The sequence below is a fragment of the Rhagoletis zephyria genome, unplaced genomic scaffold, assembly GCF_001687245.7.
Source record: "Rhagoletis zephyria isolate East Lansing unplaced genomic scaffold, Rhagoletis_zephyria_1.1 Rzeph_scaffold_01327, whole genome shotgun sequence".
Classification (NCBI taxonomy): domain Eukaryota; kingdom Metazoa; phylum Arthropoda; class Insecta; order Diptera; family Tephritidae; genus Rhagoletis; species Rhagoletis zephyria.
Genome location: NW_016158411.1, coordinates 105,078 through 122,396, shown reverse-complemented (window position 1 = coordinate 122,396; position 17,319 = coordinate 105,078). Strand labels below are relative to the sequence as shown.

The following is a 17,319-nucleotide window of genomic DNA, read 5'->3' as shown; positions in this document are numbered from 1 at the left end:
TAATTATTGTTCCTATTATTAAAATAAAAAATAATATAATTTTAGCAGAATTATTAAAAATTTAAAAGAAAGGCTTTTTAACCTTTATAAATGGGGTATGAACCCACTAGCTTAATAAGCTTATATTTCTATATTTTAGTGTATGATGCACAAAAGTTTTTGATACTTTTAGGAATAGTTTGATTCTATTAAATATAAACTTATAATGAATGTAATATTATTACACGATTCACCCTATCAAGGTAACCCTTTTCGTCAGGCAATTCATTGAAAGAAAATAACATATTTCATTTAAAAAAGATAATATTCCATGTTTTTGTTTTATTTAATATTAATTTTAATGTTCTAAATATAATTTTATATATTATATTTAGATATTATATAGTGTATAAAAAAGTCATTTTTGTAACAAAGTTTAAATTAATAGTAAATAATTAAAAATGCCAATATATCGATTTCCAAGAGTTAAAAGATCAATACGTTGGCTTAATTAGTAGATGATAATAAAAGGGTGGCCTTAACATACATCTATATAAATGTTGAACGTCAGATTATCTTATCTACTAAAGTCCAGTGCAAGTGTACTTGCCGCATTTCGTTCAATAAATACTCCTTGCATTGTACTCTACTCCCAACACATTGTTACTCTTTTTCCGCATACATACACTTCTTGGCGTTGAGAGAGTAAATACTTGACGTACTTGCTATTACTCCACCAAAGTAGGTACTCTACTTTCTCTCATCGCGTACGAGAGATATTTGCTGCTGCCAAAAGGGAGTAGCAAATCTACTCTCTGTATACTTGTAGTACCGGAAGTATTTGCGTATTAAATTTCAATTTTTGTTGTTAGCCTAGTAGTTGATATCGTTTGCGGCGCTGATCAGTGCAATTGAAAGAGTAAAAATAGAATACGGAAATTGACGATGTAAGGAAATGTTTACGGCCTTATTTATAAAAAATAACGTAGATTTAGACAGTTGTTTAATGTGACATTTTCATAAAACTTTTGAATTCAAGCAGCTTTTTAAATCTATGTATGTACTTATATTTTTATGAAAGTATTATTTCTCGTTTCTCATTTTCTATAAAACTATTTGCAGTCATTAACCAACAAATAAGTTGCCAAAAACAACAACTTAGCAATGCTGCTATACGAAATAAAATTATTAGTGGCAAATCAAAATTTTACAAAGTGCAGATTTTCACATTCGATAGTTGGACATTTTATCAACGAGATGAACGAGCATTTTTTTCTTAAGAGCTGCATACTGATTTAAGAAATTTTTTATAGAAGAAAATTTATTTTCCATTTATTGTGCGTAATTTTATATGAATTTTTAGTTTTTCTTGAGAGCCTTTACAAATAAAACAAGTAAGAAGTTCAGGCGGATCCGAACATTAAATACCCGACGCAGGTACGAAGTATATGATTTTCACCTTTCCGAAAGCTACCGCTACACGTTAAGCCGGGGTGTATAAATTTTGAGTAAGCTAGCGTCCCTAAATTTCGAAATATTGAAATTTCAAACATTTCTGAAATTTGCCGTTATATGAAAAGTGGTCGTAATTTTAATCTGATTCCAATAATTTGCTTTTATTTGGCAAGCACAATAATCATACCGAGTTTGGTACAAATTGGTGGAACGGTTACCGAGATACATATATGTGATCATAAGTGGGCGGTGCCACGCCCATTTTCCAAAATTGTATCATAAACGTATTTCTTGGTAAAGAATTGTTGCAAGCATCAATTTTAAGTAGATTAGCTTTAATATTTATTGATTTCGTATTTCTCCAAATTACCGTTATATGGGAGGTAGGCGTAGTTATTGTCCGATTTTTAAAATTTTCGGCCATTTGGTATGCTGTAGCAAGACTAACAACTGTGCTGTTTGGATGAAACTGGTGCAACGGTTACCAAGATATACACATGTATCCATAAGTAGGCCTGGCAACGCCCATTTTCCAAAAATTTATAATATTCTTATTTTTCGTCTAAAAATTATTGCAAATATCAATTTTGAGTGAATAATCTTGAGTAGTTACTAAAATATCGCAGTTTAGGATTTCTGAAAATTACTGTTATATGGGAGGTTGGTTATTGTCCGATTTTGCCCATTTTCAATACCATCCGTCTTACGCCCGAAAGAAGTGCACGTACCAAGTTTCGTTAAGATATCTCAATTTTTACTCGAGTTATCGTGTGCACAGACGGACGGACGGACTGCAGACAGTCACCGCTTAATCGATTTCTCTTTTCATTCTGATCATTTATGTATACATTTGTCTATATCTATCTCGATTCGTTTTGCCTGTTACAAATAACCGTTATGTGAACAAAGTTATAATACCCTTGTGCACAAGTGCGCTCGGGTATAAAAAATTTGGAAATATGTACATATGTATGTATATACATACACAGCCATATAACTTGATTTCAAGAGAAACGATTTTTCGATGGGCACGTTCAGAAGGCGCAACAGCTCAGTAACTGGTGCGATTGCACCTTCTGAATGCGTTGTTGCGTACTTCTGATCAACTGAATAGTTGCGTGTTAGATGATCGTAATATTTTTCTGATCATTTGAGACAACATGTTGGTGTGTACCTTTGAGGTTGGTGTGTACCTTTGAGAGTTGAATTTGACGCATAACGATCACTGATTTTTTTTTAGCAACGGTTGCGCTCAACTGCTGCGCCTTCTGAACCTACCCATTGATAGTTTTTTTTTTTTATAATACTGTGCGACAGCTCAAATCGGGATTGAGTAAAACCAAATACAAGAGATAGTTTTTGAATTTCATTAAGTTTTTTTTAATAAATTCTAAAATTAGAGGTGTATGAATGGCGAAAGAAAAACTTTATTCGATTTTTTAAATCGAAACCTCATTTTTACATATGTACATATGTACATGCATACATAAATATATTTAATATGCAATTGAAATTTTCACATCAATTTGCGCTATCGTCAAACCCATGGTTTCAATTAGTGGCATTCTAGATTACTTCGTGTAAAAACCAGTAAAACTCTCTTGAAAGTGAGGAGCAAGAGAGAAAAAATAAAAGTCACCTGGAACGCGAAAAACCACTTTTCCTGTAACTACTTCCATTTTTTTAATGTTAAGCGCCATGGAGACGATCAAATATCTTTGTCAACCGTCTCACGTTTTGCTTGACAAAAAACAAGCGCACTTGCCGTCTGATCGTCGTGGTGAGCAAGTGCGCGGACAAGAAAAAGAAATTGTTTGTTGAATTAACACGTTTATTTGAACGTTTGCGGGCAAGACACGAGCCAATCTCACACATATGCAATGCTTAACGTATTTATTTGACTGTCTCCGTGGCGCTTAATGTTCTTTGCTATCTGTTTTTGTTTATAAATTCAACCCTGCCTATCGTTTGACACTTTTCATGAACTTGCAGAAAGAAAAACTTCGGACTAAAACCTGCAACTTCTGACTGAGAGAGATAGCAAGATACTCTCACAAAAGTAGTTTACTTGCAGGTTTTTTGGCACCTGGAACGCTTTCCTGCACAAAAAACCTGCAAATTGTGAATATCGTGAGCATATGGAACGCAACTATTGTACGCATATCGTCAGGTTTTTCCCCACAACTTGGTGTTGCTGCAGTGAAGCGACAGAGCAAGTGACGAGAAAAAATATATGCGGACACTTATATATGTATGTATATCACGATTGAGAGAATACAAAGGTTGCGCCGATCTCGGACCGCTATTCCTCTCTTAACGAATTTGACAGAGTCGTTGTTTGCATGACGTCACACTGGTGCAACTTGTTTACGTTTTCCTTGCAACATTTTTTTCTTCTTCTTCCATTCTTGCTCACGTTTTGGCATTTCTCTCTCGCAATTGCACCAGTGTGACGTCACACAAAAGTTATTCTCAAAAATCCTCTCTGATCGGCGCAATCTTGTATTCTATCATTCTTGTATGTATATCAGCATCTTAGTTGAAAGTACGTTTTGCTCGTCGCTCTCTTCACCGCTCCACTACATTCCTGTCCTTAGTTTTAATCAGATACCACAAATGTATGTTTTCTTCGAAAATACTCAAGTACTACCAGTGGAGTACTCTACTTTCAAATACCTTTTACTCGCAGTAGTTGCGGAAGGCAAAGTAAACACTCTACGCGTCTTGCAATTGATCGGTAGTTTACATACGCTTGCAGAAACTGGTTTATGCTTACTCACACTTGACCCGAACGATGAGAGTAAAGGAGGGAAAGTATTTGCGCGGCGATCGGATGTCTTGTTAGGCCCTTTAAATGGAATTGCGCAGGAGTTTATTATCTACTAATAAATATAACAGAATGTTTATAGATCTATGAGTCTTAGGGTCTTTTGTATTAGAATATTGATACCTATTAATTAATTAAATATTTATATACATATATTAATCTATTTATAATATAAATATATAAATTTATTAAATATTTATATATATATATTAGGGTGGGTTAAAAAAATTAAGTTTTTTTTGATCCGACACACGAAAACTAGTTCCTAGGTACCTCTAGAAAGTATATACCAAGTCTGAGCTCTTAATATTAACGGTGAGATTATGCTCATCATAGTTTTCCATTTTCAATTTAGTCTCATATAAAAATGGTCATATCTTATCACCAATAGATCGTTAAACCAGTTGCATCGTCAATATTTATAGGAAATTGAACGCTCTACAAAAATGGTATACTCTTTTCGTTAATCTAACCATTTAAAAGATATTCAAGGTCAAAGATTGAAGTATTTTAAGGAAAATAACTTTTTTTGTTTTGAATTTTGTAACTTACTAAAAAATAGTTATTGTCAAATGAGTTTCAATTATTCCTATAGGGAATTAAATGCTCTACAAAAAAGGTCTCATGTCTCATGTAGGTCTCATACTTTACTTAGTTACTCGACACTTAGTAACTATACTTTTCTTCACTATCCGCGCTCTCAGTGAGAGAAAGAGAAGGAAGCGTATTCTAATATACATATCGTCGATGTTTTTGCAAAACTTTAAGGTCCTTATACTAGAAAGTCGCTATTTAGCTCTTTAGTCCGTTCAAAACTGGAGTACGCATCTATAATATGGAATCCATTTTACAACTCACACTCTGATAGAATTGAGCGAGTTTAACGGAATTTCATTCGTTTTGCTCTTCAATCGCTTCACTTTATTTATTTATTCATTTATTCATATCTAGAAATACACGATTTCTTACAGACTACTACAAAAATACTTAACGATACAATTTCAAGCTTAACTATATAGTCCATTCAATAAAAATTTAAATAATTGCTTAGACGATGAGAAATCCAAGGCCAAAGAATTTGATTAAACTCTTTCAATGCTCTATGAATCAGAGCATAGGAAGCATAAACCGTCCGGACTCGCGCCAGAAAGAATAAATCATTGCTCCGCAATTTTCTTTGTGGAATATAAAAATAAATGCCCTCTAAAAGAAATGGACAGTCGATTTCACCACAGATGATATCAAAGATAAAGCAGAGTGAAAGAACACTCCTTTTACTTTGTAAGGACTTCAAGTTAATTAAAGCACATCCAGCATCATACGAAGGACTCGGATCATCAAAGCTAAGCGAACTGAGAGCAAAACGAAGAAAATTCTTTTGAATTCGCTCAAGTCTATTAATGTGATAAAGGTGATATGGCCTCCATATAAAGACAGCATATTCTAACTTAGATCGTACAAGTGAGGTAAATAGTAACTTTAGAGTGTAAGGATCGGTAAAGTCTGAACCGAAGCGCCGAATAAAGGCAAGTGTAGAATATGACTTAGAAATTATATAATTTAAATGACTCAGAAATATGAATTTTGAGTCAAAAACTACGCCCAGATCAGAAAATTCATCCAAAGTGGTGAGACGTGATTCCTTAATTAAATATGAAGTAGAAAATAACTGCCTGGACTTGGAAAACGTTATGTGAAAACACATCGTAATATTTATCTGAAGGTGATTTTTATCACACCATGCCACGACGTTATTGAGATCTGACTGGAGCTTAGCTGAATCAGATCGACTTGAAATTGTTTAAATAAAATAATAAAAGTGATGAAGATTAATAGACCCAGAATACTGCCCTGTGGGACACCAGAAGAGCCAACAAAAGGGAAGAAACATTATCAACAAGAACTACACATTTCCGACATGAAAACTACGACTTTATCCATTTAAAAAAAAGGAAAGAAACCCAAAACTGCCCAATTTGGCGACTAAAATTGAATGGTTGACTTTGTCAAAAGCCTTAGAAAAGTCGGTATAGATTGTATGGACATGGAATCTGTCATTGAGGGCAGACGTACAAAACTCTGTGAATACCTGACCTGCCAGTCATGAAACCGTGCTGGTTATTAGATATGTTACGCTTTACGGCAAAATACAACCCCTGTTTGATAATATATTCAAACAGCTTCGATGTTATAGAAAGTTTGGAAATAGGCCTATAATTAGCAACATCTTTTTTATTACCAGCCTTGAATAAAGGTGTGATGGGCGTAACTTTCCACGCATCAATAAACTCCTCAGATTCTATCGATTTATTAAAAATTAGCAAAAGAGGATATGTAAGGGCAGGACAATTCTTGAAGAGATAGGATGAGAAACCATCAATATCCACATGCGAAGAGCTTTTAAAGCCCTGTATTCTATCCCAAACATCCTCAATAGATAGCGAAAGAGAGCCAAAGTTAATGGTGGAATTGGTTTTCCAAAAATTATCACTCAGATGTTCCGACGATGGATCAAAGTTAGAACTAAAAAAGTCAACGAAAAGATCGGTTGCATAACTGCCATTGTAAAATACCTCGGAGGGGATATCAGAGCAGGACTTTTCGGACTTAACGTAACGCCAGAAAACTTTTGGATTACACTTAATATCAGACTCAAATTTACGAATATAATTACGCTGGAGAATTTTACTTTAGTGTTTAAACTTCTTGGAGTAGCGCAAATATTTATCCCTATACGCTTGGGGCACTTGTTAATTTAAATTTTCTTAAAAACTTATTCCTCAAATTCTTTAGCCTTTCTAATTTTCTCGTATACCAAGGAACCCTATAGCACTTCTTGCTAACACGTGGTACATTTTCGCAGAAGATTTCATACATCTTTGTTTTAAATGTGTCAAAACATGAAGAAATATTAATTCCAGTAAAAAGGGAATCCCAATCTAATAGAGAAATTTCGTTATCTACAATATTAAAATTACAACGTTTACAGCAAAAATTATTAATTTGATTATTTACACAAAGACTTTTAAAACTGTAAAATTCTAGACAAATAATGAGCGGTATGTGATGATTACAAGAACTTGATAAAGAATGAAGACATTCATGAAGTGTGGCATGCATGTTATCACTTATGAAGATAAGACCCAGAATTCGAAAAAAACTGTTGATTTGAATAAAATCTAAACTTAAAAAACAATCAACTAAGTAGGACTCTGAAAAGCTATTAATGTTTTTTGGAGTTAGGCCATAGTTACTATCTACATATGACCATTCAATACTAGCCAAGTAGAAGTCTCCAAGAACAGAAAAGTTGCTGCCAGAATGTTTGCAGACGAGAGGCGTTATGTTATCAACATGAGTTTTGTAGAGACTATCAACACTGGACGGTGGAATGTAGGACGCACAGATATAGATATTCGTGGTCCCTTGTACCACAACGCAAAGTTGGTCCAGAAGTGAGTCCACATTTTCTAAATAAATGAGTAATGAGCGATACCGACGCTGAACAGCGATTAAAACACCACCGCTCTTGACAATCCAGTTTTAATAAAATCACGATCTTTCCGGTACACATTAAAAAGATTGGGGTCGAAAAATTCATTTTCACAAAAATCAGCATTCAATCATGTTTCAATAAGAACGAAGACGTCATGGTCCAAGTGTTACTCATATTAAATACTGTTCTGGATTTAATTCTGAGTCCAGAAACATTATGAAAATATATCCTTAGAGATTTGGAAAGAGGTTCACACAGAAGGGAATCAGTTACGGTTTTGGTTGCGCCGCACCTGCTTTCTGAAAAAACTCAAACGGGCGCACATTAGCATCAGCTGGCCAAATTGCAGAGTTGAGAAGAGACGCGTAGTGTTAAGAAGGAACTCCTATCTTGAAATTGACACGTTTTAATGTTTTAACATCTTTCTTCACCAGCATATGGTAGGATATCAAGCAAGACTCAATGGACATATTCTTCCAAACATATGCGACAATGTTATCAGCGGGGACCGAATTCATAAACGACGTAGGCGTGCGTAAGATACCTTGATCAGTTGACTGTGTCGGCGCAGGAGCGACTAAATTACACTGTTCGTATTAGTCAATCGAAAAGCAGCAGGCAGGCGATCAGAAGCACCAGACAGTTGAATATCATTAGAGCAAGACGAGTTATACTAACTCCCTAATCTGTAATTAGAAAAAGAGATAAGCCATACACAATTCGTCCCTCGTTAATCTGTAATTATAAAATAATAACAGATTAAATCGATAACTTTTCGGTGTCCACCCTAGTTTTATCGATTATTTTTGCGAAGAGGAAAAAGTAAACAAAAATGGACGCTAGCAAGGAAAGGAGGTTTGTAAAGGTATTTTTAAACAAATATAAGGTTTAGATATATTGAAATTGCTTAATAGAGCAGAAAAAAGTGATCCCGGTGGCACAGAGAAGGAACTTGACTTTTCATTGAGATGTGAGAATAACAAGCCCAAAAAATTTGACAGCTAATAATCTGAGATTTGCCTGTGTAAACGGGGTGATTAAAAAACGAGCTTTGATTGAGATAATATTTATATGTGAACATACTTTTACCGACACTGTTAACAGGAGAAGCAGTGGGCAAGACTGTAGAATTAGCGGCCACGGGTGAAGGAGCGAGGTTGTGATGTATTGTTTTACTTTTTATATTTTTCTTTTTCGTGTCATGGCAACCACATGCAAGTATACATGTACGAAGGTCTTTTATCTCAGCCGTAAGAAGCGCAAGGGCTGAGGCGACCTCTTCGGTTAGGAATTTTTGTATTGGTCTTATATCAGAGCGAAATTCATCTGTCTTTGCTATCAACAACTGTTTATCCGCTTGAAGAGAACTAATCGCAGCAGGCGCACGACTTGTTCATATTTAAGAGCAGCAATTTCTTTGAGAACTATTGCTAGCGAGATTGCAGTATTGTCATCGTTTTCACTTTGTCCATTTTCACTGTGCTTCTGCATTACGACCGCCTGAGGCAATTGTTGTTGGGGCAAAATATTTGCGCTAAGGTTTGTTGAAGCAGGCGAATTAATATCAATTGCACTCTCCGCCTCACCAAGAGACGGAGGAGAGATCGGAGAGATCTTCGGCGAATGTCCGAACAAATTTTGCAGAAAAAGCTGCTATTATAGCTGATCAAATAATCCAAGTCAGCAGGAGAAATACCGGCATACTTAAGGTGGAAAAGCTCACTACATTTAGCACATTGGACTTTGGCTTTGTTGTTACGGTCAACTTTTAGACAACAGAAACAAAGCATTTTGTGTAATTCTACAATTTTATAGAATAGAGGCACTGTCTCGAACACATTTAAACAATAAGCGAAGCAAACACAAAAATCGCGGAGCGCAATAAGTACATGTCCGCTCGCATTGACGGCCACTCACTTACGTGACACTTTAGTGACACTGTCCCTTCTTACAGTGCCCGTTGTTTGCTCATCGACTTGAAATCCCTTGCAAATAGGATAACCATTCAATCTATAATGTCTATCTATGATTTCATTAATGGCTGCCCGACTCTTCTGGAGCAGATAAGCTTCAATGTACCTAATAGGATGCTCCGCCACTATTATTCCTTTCATGTTACCGTAGCGAGATCTAACTATTTTAAATTTGCTCCTATTCCTAGAACGCTTAGTTAGTTTAATAAAATTTATAGTACCCTTGATGCTAGCCCGAGATCTCTGTGTGTGTCTAAGATTAGATATTTCTGTTTTTAACAAAGCACATGTAATTAGTTAGTAGAAAACTTATCTTTAAGTCTCTGTGTTCTTCTAGTCTGTAAGATTCTTGTAATCATAGACTTAATAAAGAATGAAATGAAATGAAACCCGCCCATCGACCAATGGCAAAGCCGCCTATCTTACGGCCCTCAAATTTTTATAGCAGAGCGAAAAAACGGGTTTCCTTTGAAGGCATTGCCTTGATAGGCGGTATTTTCTCTAGCTATCTGTTGTTTTAATAACGATTTTACGATTCGTATACATAAATCTCGATGCCTGGAGTTCAGGGTTACCAAATCTCATTTTTGTCACAATGCCGATTTAAGCGGTTTTGCAATAACATCGACAAAATGTATGTAGTTAACTTACATACATATGATTCCACAGAATGCTATATGTCAGGGGTGGGCAAGGTCAAATTCTAAATGCTACAAAGAGCCACAAAAAAAACCACAAAAACAAAAATTTTGTTTTTAACTAAAGGTATTATTAGAAATGAGAAACATTAATTTTATTATTATTTTATCGTGCGTAAAATAGATATTAAAGAAAATTCAAAAGATCCATTTGGCCAAATTTTCAATATCTAGTTTTACGTCAGTTAAAACCGTCCAAGAAAATATATCCAAAACATTACGCGAACAGAAAATTTGCAGAAACTTGCAAGTTAGACGAATAGCTGATAAAAATTTTGTTTGCATTCAAAAGTATAAAATTGAAAATGTTTGAAGACAAATCCCGAAGTCTTATCCTGACACAGTTCACTGAATAAACGAATAATTACAGTGTTATCTGGCTAGGTAAGGATAGCCATCGGGAAGGCGAACGCCTCCAAAGCCATTGGATCCGACGGAATTCGCATGCTTATGCTGAAAAACTTGGGTCCTGCGGGAGTGGACTATCTAACCAAGGTCCTCACCCTGTCTACAGCCACTCTCATCATACCAGACATCTGGAAAATGGGGAGAGTGGTTTCACTGCTAAAACCAGGGAAACCGTCCAACAAAGGAGAGTCTTCTCGCCCAATAACTTTCCTTTCTCCCTTCTACTCCCGCACTACATGATTCACCTGACCCCAGCGAAGCATCAGCATGGGTTCCGTAAAGTGCACAGAACCACAATAGCACTTGACGCCATAAACACACAGATAACTCGTAGCCTCGCCGAGCTTTCTCGCTTCTTCACTGCACGGAGCCTAACCCTCTCTCCTACAAAATCCTCAGCAACCTTTTTGCTGACGAAGAAGGTCAGACTGCAACTGGGTATTCTCGTTGATGACGAACCAATTCCGATGGTGAATAACCCGAAAATCCTCCGAGTAACCTTCGAAAGTCTGCTCTTCTTCTCGGCGCATACTGTAGAGAGAGAATAAAGAACACGACGGTTTGAGGTTTATGAGTGGACTGACTGTTTAATGTATCAAGAATATGCTTATAAGTATTACAATTATGCGAAGCTGGTAAATAAAGTATAATAAGCTTATGAGTGCATTTTATATGCACATATACAAATACAAATACATATTTAAATACATAAGTATTTTCAACACCCTCACTTATTGTTTACAAAATTATTATTCATATTTAAAATAAAAATTTTTTTTACAATATTTTTGATGTTTTTTTTAATGTAATTTGAAGTTAATTTTATACTACAGTTTTTTTTTTTGGGTTTTAGCAAGATTTTGTTTTACAGTGTATTATACTTTTTGAGTTTGATACTGTCTTTTAACTTTACGATAATGTAATCGATATAAAAAGTATAGAAATTCTATTATTTTTAGAATGCAAATAATCCCTAACATAATCAAGATTTCTTGGTTGTGTATTGGAACAGGTTCACTAATATTGATATTGTTCTGTACTTCTCCATTGTTGTTGGATTTCTGCTGCTCCGATGAAAACCAGCCTCCCATGTTGTATAATATTGGATAACTGTGAGTAAAACAATAATTATTATAAATGTTAATTATTGTCTTATTTTATTATGAGCTTAAGCCCATTTGTTCAGCGCAAAATTTTGTTTTTTCTCTGCTGACTGCTTTTGTTAACGAATCAGCTGCCATTTGTTGAGTGTCAAGAAACTCCAATTTGATTGAACCTTCATCGATTTTTTCACGTATATGGTGATATCTGATATCAATGTGTTTCGTCCTTGGTCTGTATGCTTCGCTCGAGCCTAATTTGATAGTACTTTGATTGTCACAAAAAACTTTAGTAGTTTCAACCAAGTTTTTATCAACTTCTTTGGCTAACATTTTCATCCATATTATTTCTCGTACTGTTGAAGACAATGCGATGTATTCTGCTTCTGTGCTTGATAAAGCAACTATTGGTTGCCGTTTGCTGCACCAACTTATAGCAGCATTGGACATTTTTAATACATAGCCGGAACACGATCTTCTGCCGTCGATTTCTGCTGCCCAATCAGCGTCACTAAATGCTGCCAAGTTGACATCATCAATTTTTCGATAGCTTAGTTTGAAATCAATTGTGCCTTTTAAATATCGAAATATTCTTTTCACAGCTTGCCAATGCTCATTTGAGTGTTTTAAGTTAAACCGGCTTACATTATTTACTGCAAATGCTATATCCGGTCTAGTTCCTTGTGTTAAATATAAAAGGCTGCCCACAGCTTCTTGGTATGGTATTTTCCCCGTCAGATCATTTTTCTCAGTGATGCATTTTTCAGTCAATTTTTGACTTACTTCACATGGTGTGCCCACTGGCTTACAATCCTGCATACCAAAACGTTCAAGAATTTCATTTATATATGACGATTGATCTAGTGTAATTTCGTCGCAATTTTTGCTCTGCGTGATACGTATTCCAAGACAACTTTGAGCAGATCCCAAATCTTTCATTTTGAATTTTTTGTTAAGGTACTGCATTAGTTTTTCTAGGTTATTACTACCTTTGTAGAGTATAAGGAAATCATCGACGTATATTGCAATTATCAGATTCAATTCTTTATCATAGTAAATGCATGGATCAGTTTTACACCTTTGTAACCCGAATTCTTTTAATGCTGAATCGAGCTTTAAGTTCCACTGTCTTCCGGCTTGTTTCAGTCCGTAAACAGCTTTGTTTAGCTTACATACCTTGTTAGTGCCATCATTGTAACCTTCTGGTTGTTCCATGTATATTGTTTCTTTAAGATCACCTTGAAGAAACGCAGTCACTACATCCATTTGATGGATTTTATAGCCGTTTTTTACTGCTAAAGCCACTAAAAACCTTATTGATGTGTATCTAACCACCGGCGAGAATGTTTCATCATAATCGATGCCGTATTTTTGTGCACAGCCTTTTGCAACAAGTCGTGCTTTATATTTTACAGCTTTACCGACCTCATCTTGTTTTACTTTAAAGACCCATTTTGCTTTTATAGGCTTTCTTCCATCTGGTAGTTTCATCAACGACCAGGTGTTATTTGATCTATGTGATTCCATTTCTTCATTCATTGCATCTTCCCATTCTTTCGCTTTTTCACCGTTTATAGCTTCTGATACTGTTAATGGCTGTGAAAGAAATGCAAAAGCATTAAATTGAAAAGATGGTACAGATACCTTAGCTTTAGATCGTGTGACTCTTCTTTCTTCTTCAGATTCATCAATACTTTGTTCAGGAACATAATCTGGATCATTTTGGGTTTGATTCGGTGATTCTATCATGGTGTCATCTTCCGCAACACTTTGTACGTCTTCGTTCGATTCATCAGGTTTTATGCTAACTTCTTCAAATGTGTCTTCATCGCTTCTCTTTATTTCCCTCACTTCGTCGTTATAGATTTTTAAGGTCGACTTTGGTTGAGGTTTTTCGTAGAATATTACATCTCGACTTATAACCAGTTTCTTTGTTATTGAATCAATACAGCGAAAACCTTTAATGTCGTCATCATAGCCCACGAAAAACATTTTCTTGGATTTAGGATCCCATTTTTTACGTTTTTCTTTGTTTATGTGAACCATTGCTTCACAACCAAACAATTTCAGGTTAGATATGTCTATTTTTTTTTTATAGAATATTTCATCAGGAATTTTTCCATGCGACGAACAAATACTTTTGTTGATTAAGTAGGCTGCCATATTTGTTGCTTCTGCCCAATAACATTTTTGAAGATTTGCATCAAACAGGAGACATTTAGCTTTTTCAATTAAGCTTCGGTTCATTCTTTCGGCAATTCCATTCTGCTGAGGAGTATATGCATTACTTAATTGATGCTTGATACCATTCTCTTTACAGTATTTGTCGAATTCAGTTGAACAATATTCACCACCATTGTCCGTCCGTATTGTTTTGATTTTAGATCCAGTTTGGCGTTCAATGTATGTTTTGAAATTTTTAAAGTTATTGAAAACTTCTGATTTTGACTTGAGAAAGTAAACGAATAATTTTCGGGAGAAATCATCTATGAATGTTAATACATATTTGGCGTGTCCTATAGATTGCGTTTCCATAGGTCCACATAGATCAGAATGTATTAGTTCGAGTAGCTTTGTTGTTTTTGAGTTACTTTGTTTAAACGGAATTCTTGTTTGTTTGCCTTTGGGACATATCTGACAATTTTTTATTTCATGATCGTCGTCATTGAAATCAATACCAGAAACAGCGCCGTCACGCATTTTCTTTAAACTTTGAAAATTTATGTGTCCAAGTCGCCTGTGCCATAGCATTGCGTTGTTATTTGTTTGTTTTGATAACAAGCATTTTGCTTGGATTCCCTTCAGTTTGTAAACACCATTTTCCGCTTTGCACTGTACAATTACTTCTTTGTTTTTGTTAAGTATTGTACAGCCTGTTGCATCGAATTTTATTACATTCCCCTGACTCACTATTTTTGCAGCTGACAGAAGGTTTACTGATAAATCGGGCATGTGTAGAATTTCGTTAACTACAATTTCTTGCCCGTTGATATTCAGTGATGTTTTGCCAACGCAACTTACTGTCATAGCTGTTCCATTTGCTGACATTATTTTGTCAACGAGTGAATTTTTTTTGCTAGTGAGCAAATTATCGTTTGGTGTCATATGAGACGATGCACCACTGTCTAGATACCAGTCGTCGTTATTTCTTTTCGTTAATAACGCTGTGAATGCATTTTTTGCTGTGCCATTTTGTGCATTATTTTTCTTGTAGTGACATTCCCCTGCATGTTTCTTTCCACAAGTTGTGCATTTTTTCTTTTGTAAGTATTTTTGCTTATTTTCGTACCTTTTTTTACTAAGAAATGCATCACTTTTTGTGGTTGTGTTGGTATCAGAGTCCAACAGTTTAGCGATTATTGTTTCTGATTTTATTTGTGAGTCTGATGCTTCAATTCCCATTATAAATGGTTTATATGCATCAGTTAAACCAGCCAATACTATCGCCGTCAGCCAATCCTCATTTATCTCAAAACCAATTTCATTTAATTTATTAGAATTATCTTTAATTCTATCAATGTATGATTGCATGTTCTCGCAGTCTTCTAATCTGCAAGAGATCAGGCCTCTTAATAACCCAATTTTTCTTGTTAAGCCTTTGTCCTCATACAGATTTTTTAGTTTCTGCCATATTTCTAGCGCTGTTTCACATCTGGATATGTGAACGTACAGCGATGGCGCTACGCTTAGAGCTAACAGGGCTTTGCAATTAGTTAATTTCTCAGCGTTTGTTTCTGTGACAGGATCGGTTATACACTTATGCAGACCTTTGAATGCTAATATATTTTTTATTGCGAAACACCAGTTGTGGAAATTTTCCTGGCCTTTGAGTTTCTCTACTTCAAAACCCTTTTCCATTTTAACTTATAATTTCACTTATAAATTTTATATATATGTATATGTATATTAATTCAAAGTCTTGCTTGAAGCGTTATTTTATATTTATTATTACAGCAGATTTTGCACTTTTGATTTTTATTTTATTTATTTAATTCCGACACCCGACACTACAGCAGTAACCTTGCTCTGCTACCATGTAGAGAGAGAATAAAGAACACGACGGTGTGAGGTTTATGAGTGGACTGACTGTTTAATGTATCAAGAATATGCTTATAAGTATTACAATTATGCGAAGCTGGTAAATAAAGTATAATAAGCTTATGAGTGCATTTTATATGCACATATACAAATACAAATACATATTTAAATACATAAGTATTTTCAACACATACAACCGCAATTGTCAATAAAGTACAAAGCCGTAACACGATCCTCAAGTCGCTGGCCGGCAGCACCTGGGGCAAAGACAAAGAAATGTTGTTGCCAACGTACAAGGTAATTGGCATCCCGGTTCTGAACTATGCAGCGCCCGTGTGGTTACCGAGGATTAGTAGGACGAAGTGGATAAAGCTGTGAAGACCTTCCAAATCACGGCTCTCAGACAGCGACAGGATGCCTTCTGATATCGCCGCAACATCACCTGCACGACGAGGCCCATATACTCCCGATTAAGGAGCATAACACAATGCTCTGCAAGCAATTCCTAGTATGGCGTCACCGTCTTGGGCACCCGAAAAGACATCTGCTTGCGAAAGAACCCTCGCCACGTCACGTCAGAAGACATCTATATGAATTGACGGACGAAGTCCAGGGGTTCATAAAACTACCTGTGGACCCAACTGCGTACCGACAGGCCTTGAACGACACTCGCAGAGAGTCAGTTCCGAGTTTTACATACTCTCGACTTTTGAATGCCGTTCTGAGTACGCAATCATTAGACTTGGACGGGACAGAGCTTCGTCGGCCTCGGGAGACTCGGACCAAAATAGCTCAACTTCGATCTGGCTACTGCAGTAGGTTGAATTCATACCTGAGCAGAATAAATGCAGATGTGCCAGATGAATTCGCGGCATTCGGAGAGAAGCCCCATGACTCGCAGCATCTCTTCGCATGCCAACTCAACCCCACCCTGCTAACGTCTCTGTCCTTATGGACAGACCGCATCGAGGCTGCAAGCTTCCTGGGTCTACCACTAACAGAGCTTGACGAAAACGATATAACAACAACAACAGAAACACCTGTTGGCATTAGCTGTGGGAAAAGACGACATTTCATAGTTCTTAAAAATTTAACTTTAAAAGGCGCAGTTGCTTGAGATAAACTAAATGCAAGCATTACAGAAAAATGTTGGCAACCGGTTTTTGAAACTATTGACTCCATAGAGTCCAATAGAAACGATGATGACGAAGACATGTCATTATCCTTACTGCGGCAAAAATTGTCGCATGAAATATATGAAGCTGTTCATGAGATACAGGATCTGTTGCGAGTTCTTAACGCAGATGTAAGTTTAGCGGAAAATTAAGTTCTGGGTATCTTGCAT

General features: G+C 35.8%; 1 long non-coding RNA gene across 1 annotated transcript; it reads right to left on the bottom strand.

The window, feature by feature from the left end:
- Nucleotides 1-1,027: 1,027 nt before the first annotated feature.
- Nucleotides 1,028-11,576, bottom strand: LOC108363646 (uncharacterized). Its single transcript, XR_001847642.1, has 3 exons — nucleotides 11,369-11,576; nucleotides 5,235-5,236; nucleotides 1,028-1,042 (listed from the first exon to the last, which is right to left on the bottom strand). It is a non-coding gene; the product is annotated as an uncharacterized LOC108363646 (long non-coding RNA).
- Nucleotides 11,577-17,319: the final 5,743 nt, after the last annotated feature.